Source organism: Natator depressus, chromosome 4 (assembly GCF_965152275.1).
Source record: "Natator depressus isolate rNatDep1 chromosome 4, rNatDep2.hap1, whole genome shotgun sequence".
NCBI classification, from domain to species: domain Eukaryota; kingdom Metazoa; phylum Chordata; order Testudines; family Cheloniidae; genus Natator; species Natator depressus.
Window position 1 is genome coordinate 16,834,659 of NC_134237.1, and position 16,189 is coordinate 16,850,847.

The 16,189-nt window shown below is 43.6% G+C and overlaps 1 protein-coding gene across 4 annotated transcripts in view; it reads right to left on the minus strand.

Annotated features, from left to right (window-relative positions):
* The window catches only part of RASGEF1B (RasGEF domain family member 1B), a 328,835-nt gene that overhangs the window by 30,268 nt on the left and 282,378 nt on the right, over nucleotides 1–16,189 (minus strand). Inside the window, exon 1 of one of the 4 annotated variants that reach the window (XM_074950474.1) lies at nucleotides 8,041–8,185. The exons of 1 other annotated variant lie outside the window; for it this stretch is intronic. The gene's annotated coding sequence lies outside the window, so the exon portion shown is untranslated. Of the gene's footprint in view, nucleotides 1–4,218; nucleotides 4,344–8,036; nucleotides 8,186–16,189 lie in introns of those variants that run through there. 2 more of the 4 variants (XM_074950473.1, XM_074950475.1) reach the window with 2 other exon arrangements.

Here is a 16,189-nt window from a genome sequence, read left to right on the forward strand (position 1 = left end):
GTGATTCTGTACAACTTATATGTACAATTCATGACAGATTACTTGCAGAAGATAATAGGCTGAAAGAGGGAAAGAATTTCTTAGGTTAGTGTTGAACAGATAGACTTCTATTTTGATATAAAGCCATTTTTCCTTGAGCACAGGAGAGGACTCTTTCTTCATTCTTGGCGTAAACATGGAATGATTTAAAATCTAAAGGGGTTAGATGTACATTCACCTCTAGCTATCAGAACTGAGATACAGTAATAAAGTAGGCTCCTTGATTAGTCCAGGCATCTTTTTTAAACAGGGTCATTGGAATGTCTTCCATTTCTTTTAGAAAAGTCCATACATTGCTACGTTGTGTGTAAATATGTCTGTCAGAGCAAACAAGTGACCTAATTTTCTCAGGTTTCAGAGTAGCAGCCGTGTTAGTCTGTATCCGCAAAAAGAACAGGAGGACTTGTGGCACCTTAGAGACTAACCAATTTATTTGAGCATAAGCTTTCGTGAGCTACAGTTCCGATGAAGTGAGCTGTAGCTCACGAAAGCTTATGCTCAAATAAATTGGTTAGTCTCTAAGGTGCCACAAGTCCTCCTGTTCTTTTTGCTAATTTTCTCAAGAGTCTGCCAGCCGAAGAGGAGAAAAGGAACAAAAAAAGGTTCCTGTCCTGTCAATACTGAAATGCTGCAATTACACGTAACAGACCCATGCTCAAAAAAAAAAAAAAAGCGATAATACTTTTTCTGCTCCATCCTACTTCCATATACCACTTCCCCCCCCCCCCCCCCCGGCAGAAGCAGCTGACAAGGAGGCAGAGAGAACAGAGTTTCCTGAATGTCAAAGAGAAGCACTGTTCTGAAGAAGCACGGTAGCACTGTACAAGCACTTGTGAGCAGTCCACACAAAGATGTTGGGCTGGAATGATTAAAACCAGGACAAAAAAAAATAATCTAGATTTCAGTACAATCAGCCAGAATGCTACTACAGTGCCAGTAAAGCAGGATATCTGAGCCCTCTGATCAAAACAGTTTGAGCATTCCCTCTGTCCTGTTGGTGACACAAACACCCCAGTATTGTACTATAGTGGATGAGAACAAGATTGCAGAAACAGCATCAGTTCCTGGTGGCCAGAAATGGAATAAATTACAAAAATAACCACATGGTGTAAGTCCCACCGTACTGTTGTACTTGGAGCTCTGTCCTCTGCACGCACACAAATACTGGACATATCAACTTTGTCAAAACAGATGTGCCAATAAAAGCTACAGACACTGAAATACAGGAAGTGAATAGAAACAAAGTGAAACTATTCTCATCAGTTTCATCCTCCAAGAAGAGAAAGCTACAAAGAGTAAACTATCAATGAAAGGAAAGAGTATACAGTCTTTCAGTTTTCAGAGTAACAGCCGTGTTAGTCTGTATTCGTAAAAAGAAAAAAGAAAAGGAGTACTTGTGGCACCTTAGAGACTAACCAGTTTATTTGAGCATGAGCTTTCGTGAGCTACAGCTCACTGCATCGGATGCATCCGATGAAGTGAGCTGTAGCTCACGAAAGCTCATGCTCAAATAAACTGGTTAGTCTCTAAGGTGCCACAAGTACTCCTTTTCTTTAGTCTTTCAGTTGTAAGCACAGGAAAGGGGATTATTTTTAAATGTGATTGTTTCATCTCAGCTGTCTCCCTTTAATATTGTGTATTTTTGTTTTTGTGTGTTTTTCATTCACAAGTACAGCTGTTCTCCAAGCAGCTTGTTTGTTCATCTTGAAAACCTCTTTAAAACACCAACACCGCACTTCTCACAAGGTTCAACGAACTTCACTTAGATGCAACTATCTTAAAACTGAACCAAATCAAAGATGAAGGCTTCATACCATTGAGATTTGGCCAGCTGATGAAGCAGATCAGTGGCAGAGTTATTCTAGAGGTAACTATGTATCAGGAGTCTCCAAAGACCCTGGAGAAGTTCAGCCTGCTGCCCATTCTGTAGTGATTTGTAGGATGAATTTACTTGAAAAGCAAGCAGAGTGGCCTCAGCCTGGCTAAAGCATGGAATGAAACACTGTCTTTCCTGAACAGCACACTGCATGGGAAGTAATAGCTGCTTTTTGATGTCATTATTTATGATCAGGCAGCTGGACTGGAAGAAAGGACAATTGGTATTTGGATGAGTAAAAGGTAGGGGTTATTTGGTAGCTCAAAATATATTTCCCCTCCATAAAGTTTCTCATATGGATTTTCTTCCTAATAGCTCTTCCTTACAATCAAATTAAGGCACACGCTGATAAACACCTCCCTAGTCTGGGTTATTTTTTTATCCAAATAAAAAACAAGTATATTTTTGCCCTAACACAACTCATCTGACTCAAAACATTTAGAATTCTGCAGGAATTTGCTGGGCCCAGTGCCTAGAGCTTTGCACTCTAAGTACAAGCACATTAAATGCAAAGAAAAATATATACAGTCTACTCAGACTGAGTTTTACTGAACTGATGGAATCAGGGGAGGATTTGCAGAAGTGCTTAGCGTTCCACTAACGGTTCCTGCTGAAGTCAATGACCGACTTCCACCCCAAACACTAACCCTCCCTCACTTCCTAGAGGAAGGATGGGCTGTTCATTTCTCCTGTATGTTGTGAAGTTTTGTCTGCTCTCCTGTCTACATACCTTAGAGACAGCCAACATCATGAAATTGCTTTTCACCATGACAAAGATATAAGAAGTTTGCCACAGGACACCCTCAGAGCAGTAAAAATAACCACAGGGTCATAACAACAGTAATTAATGTGACTAATACCATGAATACTGACCCAGTTTATGTGACAGAGGCATTAACCTTTGTAACCGTGACCCAAGTCAGTTGACTAGGGCCAAAAAGTAAAGTTCAGTTTCACCAGCACACTTTTATCATAGGAATGGATCTCCACTTGTTTGCAGTGACAGAGAGCTTTATAAAAAGCTGGATACAAATGTAGTCAATGGTCAACAGGGAAATAAAAATGAGGTTAGCTTAGGTTAAAGCCTAGACCTGGTTCTGCCACTGACTTCCTGTGTGGCCTTGGCCAAGTCATTTAATTTCTCACTTTCTCATTTCTCCACCTATCAGTAAAATGGGGGTAATTATATTTTGTTATTTCACAGGGTTATGATTCTTTTCACAATAAGATCATTTTACAGAAGGTGCTCTACAATCATATTATATTATTAATGCCAAGTACATGGTACAAACTTTGAACATCAAGCTCACCTGGGAGAAGTCCTTCCGTGACCTCACAAAAGCAAGATACTATTGAATTCGAGAGATGTTGCTCTTTATACTAAAATGCTGGTTCATGCTTTGTCTTCATTTTGTGAAAGCTACAATGAACTTCAGTACACCATTTCCCCCTTTATAATCACAACTGACAAGCAGGTTGTAATTTGCAACTACAACCTATAACAGCATTTATAAAAGCTGCATTGAACCTGTCCTAACTAGGATTTTATGAGCAAACGTCTCCCTTCCTGATGCAGGAAAGTGCTATGTGCTGGTTTGAGAAATTAGCATCTTATTTCACCAGAAGTAAGGCAAAAGGTTAATAATCCTTCCCCACGCTTGGGCAGATCTTACATTTTCATGACTGATAGAGACAATTACTGTACCTTAAGGCAAGAGTGAGGAATTCGCTCACGAGACAAAAACAAACAATATAGCATAGTACAAATTAGTATCTCCTCTAAGGGCTTATTTACATACAACAGCTGTACCACTTTAACTATACAGTACTGATGTAGTTAAAGCAATACAGCCCTTCCTGGTACGGATGCAGTTATACTGGTATAAAAGTGCTTATACTAGTTTGGCTTATTGCCATATGAGAAGGAGAATAAGTTACACGGCTATAACTGCATCCACACTAAGGGATGTATTAGTATAACTATTCAAGGTTTGGGGGTATTTTTTAAATCATGCCCATAATTCTATCAATGCAAGAACAGTGTTTAAACCAAAAGGTAAGCAAAGATTGTTCAGATTCACCTGGGGGAAAAGCAAGTACAACTTCATCAGGATCTATAGTAATTATACTCGTTTATACCAGGGCTGAATTTTCTTCCAGTGATTTTTAGACTTTGTCTAGTTTAGGGAAAAAGGGTGCTTCCCCCCACTAGTTAGCTCTAATCAGCTACTTTAATTCAGCTGAAAACCTCACTTAACACCAATGTAGACACAGTTCAAGCTAGCTTGATTGAAAAAAAGCACCTTTTCTTAGTCTTGACAAGGGCTTATTTGAAGAGAAACAAGCACACGCTGTCAGACTTCATCTGTTGGTTTATTTCAGCTGCTAGTAACTGGTAGCAGTTCCCATGCTCAACAGAAGGTGGATCCTGGCCCTCTGTTAAAAGAGACAAGGAGACTTTGATCCAGTGATTCACATTCACACCTACTAAGTCAACATTCATAAAGTATGGTTTTAACACATAGAGACTCTGATTCTGAAAAGATCATCATCAACACTGGCTACTGGTCTATGAATATTTAAAAGTAAGGAACAACCTATTACAGGATGTACAGGTATAGTGAGATAAGCACTTCTTGAGTGATGAAAGCATTTGACCTTTGGCCCCATGCTTTGCTACATACTGAAGGCATGTGATGATCTCACAACAACAAAACCACACACTTTGGAATGTGTTCTCCCATTTGGAAAACAGATTAATAATTAACAAAAATGAGAAGGATAAGTATACCTGAGTCATGTAGTTGTTCTATAACATCACAGGAAACCTTAGCTGGATTGCTCCCTTAATTGTGCCCATTTTCTAAGTAAATATATAGTCACACTGAGGCACCTCACTGCAGTGATTTAGTTTCTTTAATACTCCTCCTCACGGCTGCAATAATAAAGGAGAACATAACAATGCCTTTTGGCCAGAGGTAGATTATTTCCCTTCTGCTCACAATGTCCCCATTGTGACTATAAAATTTGTTAGAGAACTTTTGTTTGCAAGTTGGTTTTCCAGCACAGGCCGAGAAGATGATAGAGAATTCCCTTGCACAGCCACACCACATGACAACAAGCATTTGCTAGTGCTTAAAAGAGACAACTCCAAAAGAGAAGCACACATGCACACAGAAGTTTAGTTTCATCAGAACTTATTCAAACGCAGATAACTACTTCCCCACTCTGAATTTACAGATTTTCCTCTAGGTTGCATGGCTGAACATTAATATAATAATTGGGGTGAGGAAGCAGTGAGGGGAGGGAAATAGTGCAGGGCTGAACCAAAGACAAAGCTGGAATTCAGTTAGGAACACAGTGTAAAAATGTAAAGCCCTTTCTATAAAAGAAACAATATTTTTTATCTCAGCTAAAGGGTTATTAGGCTTTTCTAGACAGTACACTTTAAGATAAGTTCTCTGAACCACTAAATGTGCTGTGGTTGTGCTTTGGTGCTTGTCCTCCCAAGTGGGAGGGAAGGAGCTACTGTTACTGTAAATAAATCTACAGAAGGGAGAACAGTAGTAAAGAATAACATGGCCAGAGTAAAGATGTGCAAGAGTGAAACTGATTCCTATGGGCTGTCCCATTGCTAAACCATTTGATAAAATACTTGTACTGTTTTCTTCTTCTGCACTCACACTAACTAGCAGTCAGACTGAGTCAAGCACTGGCTGCAACATTGTTTTGGTTTCTCAGAGCATGCAGAATTTAAGCTTACATATAAAAGACAAGTTTCTAAGCTTCCTGGTAGTGAATAAAACCTTTGGAGCATGAACCAATGCAGTGCTGTCTTAGCATGTGTGCACGCACACACAGAGAGGTATCTGTGTACCTCTCCTGTTCTACTTCTCAATGGAGTGAAAAGTGACACCTATTGCCCTATTTTTAGAAGTGCTGAGCAGACAGATGCCAGCGGAAGTCAATGGGAACTGCAAGTACTCAGCACCTTTGGAATAAAAAGAAAAAATTCCAGCCCTTAATGATGACTTAAACACTACTGAGCTATTTCACAGCTGATCATTTTAAGCAGAAACACCTAGGATTGTGGAGAGTACCAGTCCTACACTAAACCGTTTTAAAAGTTTGGCTTTGTTACAGCTTATCACAGATGTAACTTGCATATTAAAATATCCAGTTATGCAAAGATAAACATAAAAAGTCCCATCTATCCTGTAGCTACCACCATATTGGGAGTTAGAACATTAGATGCTTGCAGTGCTGTAGCATAGTTTGGCTACATGGTTAACACATGCGCTGTAATATCGTCACTGCAAGACGATCCATGCGGAACACATAGTTTAGCCATCATCAAAAGTTACAGTGTAGACCAGATCTGCCCCTTTCAGTAACATCTTTCTGTATTTTATGATGACATCTCAGTCTAAGTGCCACAGTCACAGGTGCAAATGTTGACTAAGTTCCCAGTGGTGTAACTGCTGGAACATGGAAAGCCAGCCGCTACCGAAACAAGCTGGGGGCAGAGGTGCACTGTGACAGTCTGACACCATGTGCCTGGAATTCATATAACGGCTTCAAAAAGCTCAGTGGAAAGGGACTGCTAAAGCATGAAACTATACAGGCATTTATCATAACCAAAAAAAGCAACTGACAGGGAGCTAGTAATAAAATGTGCTAATAGATGCTCCCTAATAAACCAGCACTCCCTTCCATCTGTCACCAAGAGTTAAAAACCCACAACTGATTGTTTCAGCCATACTTATTTAAGAAGACATCCCCACCACCTCAACCATCAGTCCTAGTGCCAATGGAGCAAACTTGGTATCAAAGTCCAAAATTGTTCAGAGGCAGAAATAAGGGTTAGATCTTTCTTATGTGCATTAGGTATTAGTAAGGGTTTCCCAGCATGGGTTACTGGCCACTTGGATGTCCTATAAATTGTCCAATACACTTAGCCTGTTTATCTTATGCCAAGATTTTACGGGGAGTCTCTTCAAGTGAGGTTTATGCAGCACAAGTCTGCACCTTATGCTATCCATCCTTTAAAAATGACACAGATTTACTTACAACTGTACTTTTGAAACACAGCTCAAGTGAAATGAAACTATTGAGGATATGTTTATATTACAATCTCCTCGCATATTACTGAGAAAAGTATTCGCTGTTTAAGCAAAATACATATTCCACCCACTCGGGCCGCCTCACTACGCATCCAAAATATTGTTTAAAAGCCACGATCACTACACGCGGTCATATGCCCCTAGTTTTCTGTAGGATGAAATGAATCATTCATTCATACCCGAGGCTGACTTTTCAGATCCCCAAGATTCCTCACCCTTCCCCTTGTGAACTCTGCGGAGATATTGTCTCATCCTTAGCCTGGCAGACCCGCACCTCACCCGGCACTATATTTAGATACACACACACACACACACACACACACACACACAATGCAGTCACGGCACGGTGCTGCTGACTCCTTGGATTCAAGGAGGGAACCAAAACAACGCCCAGGTAGACAAAACAGACAAGAAAAACACTCGAAGCTCAAGGCATTTAACAGCAATTACACCCTCCACTTAAGCTCGCCGGCGCGTCCTCTAGTACATCGATCTGAGGTTTTGTCCCATCATCGTCCCGCTGGAGAGAAAAACAGAAGCCCATAAACGCACATCTCACGCTCCCGCCCTCTTAGTTCGGCACGGTCCTACAATAACAATTGGCCGCCTCTGCTCTCGGTTCTGAAAAGGCATCCCCGGATCATGGGGGAAGGCACCACGGGGAAGGCATCTCAGATGATGGTCACTACAAACAAGGGGAGGATGCAGATTGGGGGACCCGGGAGGGGACCCGCAATCCGAGGGGCAGAGTAAACCCCCCCCCTCACAGCGAGCCAGCAACACTTGTCTCTCACCGAAGTCTCCCCAACCCCCCCGCCCCGGGCTCCTCACAGAGCGCGGCTGCCGCGAGCCCCTAGCCCCGGGGAGCGGCAGCAGCCGCCGGACGGTGGCTGGAAACTCCCCGCAAGCGGCCCGGCGTCGCCTCTTCCCAGAGCCGCGGGGCTGCCCCGGCCGGGCTCTCCCCGCGCTCGCTGCGCGCACCCCCGCAGGGAACTCACCCACCCTCCGCTGCTGCCGCTGCCCCTGCCTCCTGGAGCCACCGCGCGGGACGGGCTCCCTGCCAGGCTTCAGGTCTCCGCAGCAGCCGCGGCGCACTCTCACTCCCTCCTCGCCTTCCTCCTTGTGCTGCCTCCGGAGCCGCTGCCGCTCCTCCCCTTCCCTCCGCCCCCGGCCGGCGCTGGGCCGGGCCCTGGCCCGGGCGCAGCGCCCCCTGCCCTCGCTGGGAAACGGTGCCTCTCCGGGAGCAAGGTGTGGGGTTTGCCCGGCTGCAGCTTTGGGCGCGTCAGGGCAGCCGGGGTGTAAGTGTGGGAGTGTCCTCCGCCCCCCTCCCCCCGCCCACAAGCCCCCTGCAACTGCATCTCCATCTCCCTGGCCCTGCTGTTTGTTCCCTGCCGCAGGCTTGTCTACACCCAGGTGCTAGAACCCGGCGGGTTGGGGAGAGGCACCCCTGGCTTGCAGTGGTTACCATCATGTACAGGGTTTACAGTTTGGTTCAAGAGCTCTGAGCACCCCCTCCCCTGACAAATTGTTACGGCACCTGTGTGCACATGGGAAAATTATTTGGGGGGACCTGCGACATGACCTGATTTTAAACCAGTAGTGTTATATAATATTATGCCCTCTGTAGTCATTCTTATTGGGGGAGGAGTGCCTTGATTAGGTGGCCTTTATCTCGCTTGGGAAGGGGACTAAAATCAACAACAAAGAAAGAGCCAGTGTCAGGCCAGAATAACTTCCCATACAGGTGGTTATACCAGTAACAATTCCCACTGTTGACAAGACCATGGCCTCCAATCCCACAAAGACTTAAGGTAACTTCAAGGTTAACTTTACACATGACTTCAGTGGGACTAATCACAGTTCATAAAGGTAGGCATATGATTAAGTCTTTGCAGGATTAGGACCTTAATTTGAAAACCCTGGGGCAGGGGCATTGCTGGCCCAGATCCTGCAAACACTAAGGCTATGTCGACACCAGCACTTTTGTCGGTAAAACTTTTATTGGTCAGGGGTGTGAAAAAAACCAGCCCTCTGACCGACATACGTTTCACTGACAAAAGTGCAGCTGTGGATAGTGCTATGTTGGCGGTAGGTGGTTTTATTATGTCGACGAGAGAGCTCTCTCCCGTCGGCATAAAGCGGCTGCACAAGCGATCTTACAGCAGTACAGCTGCTTCGGTACAGCTGTGCTGCTGTACGCTCACTAGTGTAGACATGATTCAGCAATGGGCTCCAAACATGCAGACCTTTCACCCGGCACAGCTCCCCTTTCAGAATCAGGACATTACTGAGTGACTGTGACCTTACTGATAATAAATGCACTGTGCATCCAGAAAATTGCTGTGGAAACTTTAACGTTGCCCTTTCGTGCAATCTTAACTCTGTGCAATATCATCTTTAATTACCTTACATATTTCTCAAATGATTTAATAAAAATTCCTATCAAAGTTCATAGAGTAAATACATGTCTTGGCCCTCTTTCCAATCTCACAACCATATGTAGAAACATGATGCTACACAACTTCCCCTGGCTACCAATGGATTTTGGCCCTGTCCACTGATGTTTGTAGGCAGGTCCCAGTTTTCCAAAAGATCCCATGTAGGCTACCTAGGAACTAACTTTCCTTACTGAAGTTTCACACACGTTTTCTTTTACTCCTTTAAATCTTTCCATAAGTCCCACTTTTGCTGTAACACCTATAGGAAATCTGCCAGCAAAAGAAGGAGGATTTATATTTCTTTTTCTAGACTTAGGGGAATTTTTATATATATTTGTACATAAAAATTGTATACATTTTGCTGTTTCCTTCCTCTTTCCCCCTTATATCACTTGTTTTCTTAGACCATGGCTTTACTAGGAATACTGATATACTGTACCAGCAAAAGCACTCCTAGTGCGGATGCAGGTATACTGGAAAAGCTACTTTTGTAGTGGTATAGTAAAACTAGCCCTCACAAGCAAGAAGCTGCACGGGTAGTAGTGCTGCTTTGCCTGTATAGCTGCATCTACGCTAGGGATGTCTGTTGGCTCAGCTACATCAGTTAGGGAATCACATTTCTTCACACCGCTGACTGACATAGCTATGCCAGCAGTCTGCAGTATAGACTTTAGCCTCAGGCACAAGTCAACACTGCAGACATCTGCGTGGAACCCTATTGACTTCAAAGGGGCTCCATGCAGGCACGGGGATCTGCCCACACAGAACTGCTTCATAAGACTGGGGCTTTAGATTTTAAGGTCTTCCAGGCAAGGAGTATGCCTACAACTGTGTTTAAAGAGCACCTGGCATAACAGTTCCAATCCTAATCTGAGTGCTACTGTCACGTAAATAATAAATAATAACACATTGCAGACACCTTGGAGGATACACAGGTGACTTTCATAAATTAGAGAAAGGAACTGAAAGCCATAAAATGAAAATCAGGACTGAAGGAATAAACATCAAATGGTTTACACTGGGAAGAATAATCAAAAGTACAAAGTTAGAATGGAGTAATACTGGCAGAGAGCACTGCCACAAAAGAGGACCTGGAGATTATAGTGAATGATAGATTGCGTCTAACTCACCAGTGCAAAAGAGGCAAGCGTTACATCATACTGGGATGTATTAACTGGAATATCACATGTTAAATAGGTGAGGTAATTCCTCTGCTCTGTATGGCATTGCTTAGGCCTCCTTTGGAGTAGTGCATTCAGTTCGTGACAATCTGACAAGAGTTCAGAGGAGAGTATATATCACAGGGAGGTTTAGGAAACAGTCAAGGTTTCAAAAGCAGGTCATGTCTGGATTGTTCATTCAATTTACTTATTTATTCTTCCCATTTATAAAACAATGGCAATCATGATAATAAAAATTGATTGAGGGGAGGCCTGATAAAGCTCTATAAATGCATAAAGGAATATTATACAACAGACTGGGATCAATTAAGCTGATTAGTTTGAGGTAGTTGCCACCATTTTCCTTCTGCTCCTCCACCGTCCTTGTTCAAAACTGCTTTTCATTAGTTGTCCCCCTGGTTGCTGTGCTACATCCCAAAGTTGGCTGCATTTTAAGGGTGAGGGGATTCTCGCACCTAGCAGTTTAAATGTTGACTTGGCCTTAGTGGTGTGATATTGCTAGTCCTCTCCCCTCCCCTTTATTTAGTAGAAAGCCTGTGTATTTTATTCCTCTAACTCTCTCCACATAAACATGCACCAGCTCTGTACACATTCCCTGTGCCCTCCCTAGCCTTTATCCTGTTTTAGCACTGTACCCATCTAGTTAGCATTAGGCTTCGCAGCAGGAAGGAGGAGTAATCAAATAGTCTGGCATGGGCCCATATTTGGTTGAAAAGTCCCAAGTGATGTTATCCTTAATTAGGCTTTGAAGTTAGTGCTTCATTGAGGTGCAGTGTGGGGACTGATTTCCAATTTTACTCCTATTATTTGAAGACAATGTTCTGCCAGACAAAGTTATTAGGCTACACTGCTTAGTATAATGGTGTCCACACAAGAGAGATGAAACCGTTTAATTTAAATGCATTTTTAATCTGATCAAGTTAAATTGTTGCAAACTCCTATGTAGACACCCAAGTTTCAAGTTATGCATGGCCTATTTTGGTTTATCTTAAGTCAATTTAAGCCTAATCAAAAGAACTGTAGAATCCACAATATCCCTGCTCAAACAAACAAGCAAACAAACAAACAATATTTCTCTCTAGGTTAGTTATTATTTTCTGTAGTTTGGTTAATCTCAACAGTGGTGGTGATACATTTTTAGACCAAGATTTTCCAAACCAAGTGCCTAAAGTTAAGCTCCTAAATCTATGTTTAGGTACTGAGACCCAGATTCCACAAAGTGTTTAAGTACATGCAAGTTTCATTGAAATCTACACATGGATTTAGCAGCTTAAATTTAGGTTCCCAGTTTTTAAAAATCTTAACCTCATGAAGACACATCCTTCTATTTCCATTCAAGAGTTGAGAGGATTGAGGGTTCTTTTTTTAGACTAATGCGAACTAATCCCTCTGCATGATCAGCTAGTACCCAAATGGTGGATGCTATTCATCCAAAGGAACCACTGCAGATGGAAGGAAGGAAGGAATGGCTGAGAGGGAGCAGTTGATGCTGGTTAATATATTTTTTTCAGTCACAGTTGAACAAACACAAATCCCAACTCTGTGGTTTATAGCATTTCACTATATAAAGGGGGAAGACATCAGGTTTCATTTAAGTCCTGTGTTTATTTAAACAGAATCTAACTAGGATCGCATGAAAAACAGACTATTGGTAATTTAAGAGCCCTTAAGGCTTGCCAAAATGAACCCATGGCTTCAAATAGGGATAGGTCAGAATAAATGAAAAGTAGTACCTAACTCACCGTACAGATGGCATATTAACAATGCACAATATATATCTGGGATTTTAAAAGGCATTTGATAGAATCCCACATCCAAAGAAGAGTACAGCTCATAGGGATCGGGTGAAGTACACAGGTTTAGAAAATAAATATGACCCAAAATCCAGACTAAGGCCCTAATCCTGCAAACACTTATACACATGCTTAGTTTACACACACACAAGTAAACCCATTGAATTCAGTGAGATATTCACATGAATGAAGTTAAGCATGCCCGTGTTTCCAGGATCAGGGCCCCAAATTTTTTTCAGAGTTCAGAAATAGGTAGACTGCAGATTTTTAGAATATGGTCCCCAATGCAGCAAATCTTTAAACATGCTTAATTCCAAGTTTGAAATTAAGCCCATGATTAAATGCTTTGTTGAACAGGGATAGACTCAAGCATGTATTAAATGTTTTGCTGAATTGGAACAATAGTCTAGCTGCATGTGTGCGTGGATATTAAGTATATGTGTGTACATCCCCCCTTCCCCAGACCGTATTATAGGCAGAGCTGATGCACTGCCTAGAGTTGAAGTTGCCTAATGCTTCCCACTGTAAGAACCCATTTTCAGTTATTTATAACTTTGCCAAACTTTACCGTTTAGGGTAAAATTTTCTATACTGGGTTCAGAGTAACAGCCGTGTTAGTCTGTATTCGCAAAAAGAAAAGGAGTACTTGTGGCACCTTAGAGACTAACCAATTTATTTGAGCATGAGCTTTCGTGAGCTACAGCTCACTTCATCGGATGCATACTGTGAAAAGTGTAGAAGATCTTTTTATACACACAGAGCATGAAAAAATACCTCCCCCCACCCCACTCTCCTGCTGGGAAAAATATGTTGTTTTGCCTTTGCAAAAAAATTTCTTACAACCTTCTCATTGAGAAGCTCTATTGCCACCATGGCTTGGGCAGAGACTTGAAATTTGGCACAGGAGGTGTGGCATGGGGAGGGAGGTCAGGGCTATGCTTTTTGCCATTCCCATGAAAAACTGTCCAAATTTGGCCAAGTATAAGGCTCTGAAAAATCTCAATTTGCACATGCTCAGGAGAGACTTGTTAGCAATTGGCAACTAAATTCGCTGAAGACTTTATAAAGGAGTAATAAAATAAAATATTAATAATAATAATATCTAGCTCTTCATCAGTAGATCTCAAAGCACTTTACAGAGGAAGTGAGCATCACTATGCCCATTTTACAGATGGGGAAACAGAGGCACAGAGCGGTGAAATGACTTCCCAAGGTCACCCAGCAGGCCAGTGGCAGAGCCAGAATAGAACCCAGGTGTCCCAGTCCAGTGCTCTATCCACTAGGCAATACTGCTGAGGTTATACAGAAGGTTGTGTCAAAGCAGCCCAGGCAATACTTTCAGGACCCAGGCCAGTTTGATTTTAGATCCAAACTCACTATAGTACTGCTGTGGTTTTGTTAGGTGGTGATGACCTTCTGGAGACAAATGAAGATTCTTCTTTTAGCTCTGTCGTCTTTGATAGCATTGACCACAAAGAGGTTGAAATGGCTGTGGATGTTGAGGGGATAGACAATATTCCTTGACTAGTTTCTTTCTTTCTTTCTTTCTTTCTCCAAGATGACTCAGAGAGTAGTTCTGGGTGATCGCTCATGTGAGGTATTACAGAGTTCCATTCTGTTGCCTCTCCTGTTATATGTGTACATGAGGCTAGTAGTAGAGAACCATTAGGTGAAATGGGCTGTGGTGTCTTCAGTATGAAGATGACAACCAGTGCTTCATCAGACCTGGCTACTGATCATAGAATACAGAAAAGTAAGGCTGGAAGGGACTCTGAGAGGTGAACAAGTCCATCCCCTCTATGCTGAGACCGGACTAGGGTATGTCTACACTGGCAGAGTTACAGCACCAGCAGGTACAGCACCGCTCAGAGAGCGCTGAAGGGAAACCACTGTTGTGTGTTCACACTGTCAGATGCCTGCGCAATAGTGTGTTCACCCTTGCGGCACTTGCAGCGGTATTCAGAGCGGTGCACTCTGGGCAGTTATCCCATAGAGTACCTCTTCCTCTTCTGCCGCTAACAGTTGTGAGAAGGCGGAGGGGGTCGCGGGGCATCCTGGGTCCAGTCCCAATGCCCCATGATGCATTGCTTCACATCCCAGCAATCCCTGTGCTTCCATCTGCATTTGGTGCCATCTTTCAACAGTTTGTGTACTGCGCACTCTGCCTCTTCGGTCTCCAGGAATGGATCCCGCACTGTGAACCTATATTCTGCTTGCTCTCACTAACACGTCATGAGTGGCAGTGGAGTTATTCCTTAAACTACTAAGGCAAGAGGAGTTCAACACTGATCTCGCCATGCATAGTAGCTACGACACGAGATTGCTTGTGGCATTCACGGAGGTGCTGACCAAAGTGGAACACCGCTTTTGGCCTCGGGAAACAAGCACTGAGTGGTGGGATCACATCGTCATGCACGCCTGGGATGATGAGCAGTGGCTACAGAACTTTTGGATGAGGAAAGCCACTTTCATGGGACTGTGTGATGAGCTCGCCCCAGCCCTGCGGTGCAAGGATACGAGAATGAGAGCTGCCCTGCCGTTGGAGAAGCGCGTGGCGATTGCACTGTGGAAACTGGCTACTCCAGACGGCTACCGATCAGTCGCTAACCAGTTTGGAGTGGGAACGTCGACCTTTGGCCATTAATCGCATCCTGCTCCGAAAGACCGTGACTCTGGGCAACGTGAATGCATTGTGGATGGCTTTGAACAAATGGGCTTCCCTAACTGTGGAGGGGCAACAGATGGTACTCTTATTCCAATTCTCGCACAAGATCACCTAGCCACTGAGTACATTAATCAGAAGGGATATTTCTCTATGGTTCTCCAGGTGCTTGTGGATCACCAGGAGCGTTTCACGGACATTAACGCAGATTGGCCCGGAAAGGGGCATGACGCATGCATGTTTCGGAACACTGGCCTGTTCAGGAAGACACAAGCAGGGACTTCCTTCCCGGACGAGAAGACCACCATAGGGGAAGTTGAAATGCCCATTGTGATGCTGGGAGACCCCACCTACCCCTTAATGCCGTGGCTTAAGAAGCCATACATGGGTCACCTTGACAGCAGCAAGGAGCAGTTCAACAACAGGCTGAGCAAGTGCAGAATAACTGTTGAGTGTGCTTTTGGCTGTTTAAAGGCCTCCTGGCACTGCCATATGGGAGGCTGGACCTGGCCAATGACAATATTCCTATGCTTATAGCCATGTGCTGTACACTCCACAATATTTGTGAAGGGAAGGGTGAAAGCTTCACTCAGGGCTGGCCCACTGAGGCTCAGCGCCTGGAGGCTGAATTTGAACAGCCAGAGACCAGGGCTATTAGAGGGGTGCAGCGCGGGACCATAAGGATCAGGGATGCCTTGAGGCAGCAATTTGAAGCTGAAAGCCACTAATATCTGTTGCTGTGCTCGGGAGTGCAGTGCTTGTAATGCTAGGAGGTGATGGTGATTGGTGCAGACGATGCACGGTGAAGGTTTAAGAAAATTGCCTGCTGCTTTGCAGGGCTCTGTTTGCTTTCAATTGATAGATTAAAGAGTGCTTTCAAACCAACACAATTCTTTTATTAAAAAACAACCACCAGAGGAGAGAGACAAACAAAAAAACCACATCAGCACGGGGGCAGAGGGGGATGGGGGAAGGGAAGTTCCCAGGGGGAGGTGGGGTCCCAGGACGGTTAAAGATGTATATGTCCAGGTATCATATCCAACCTTCTCTTTTGGAGTGCAGTGCAGCAGGTACTGA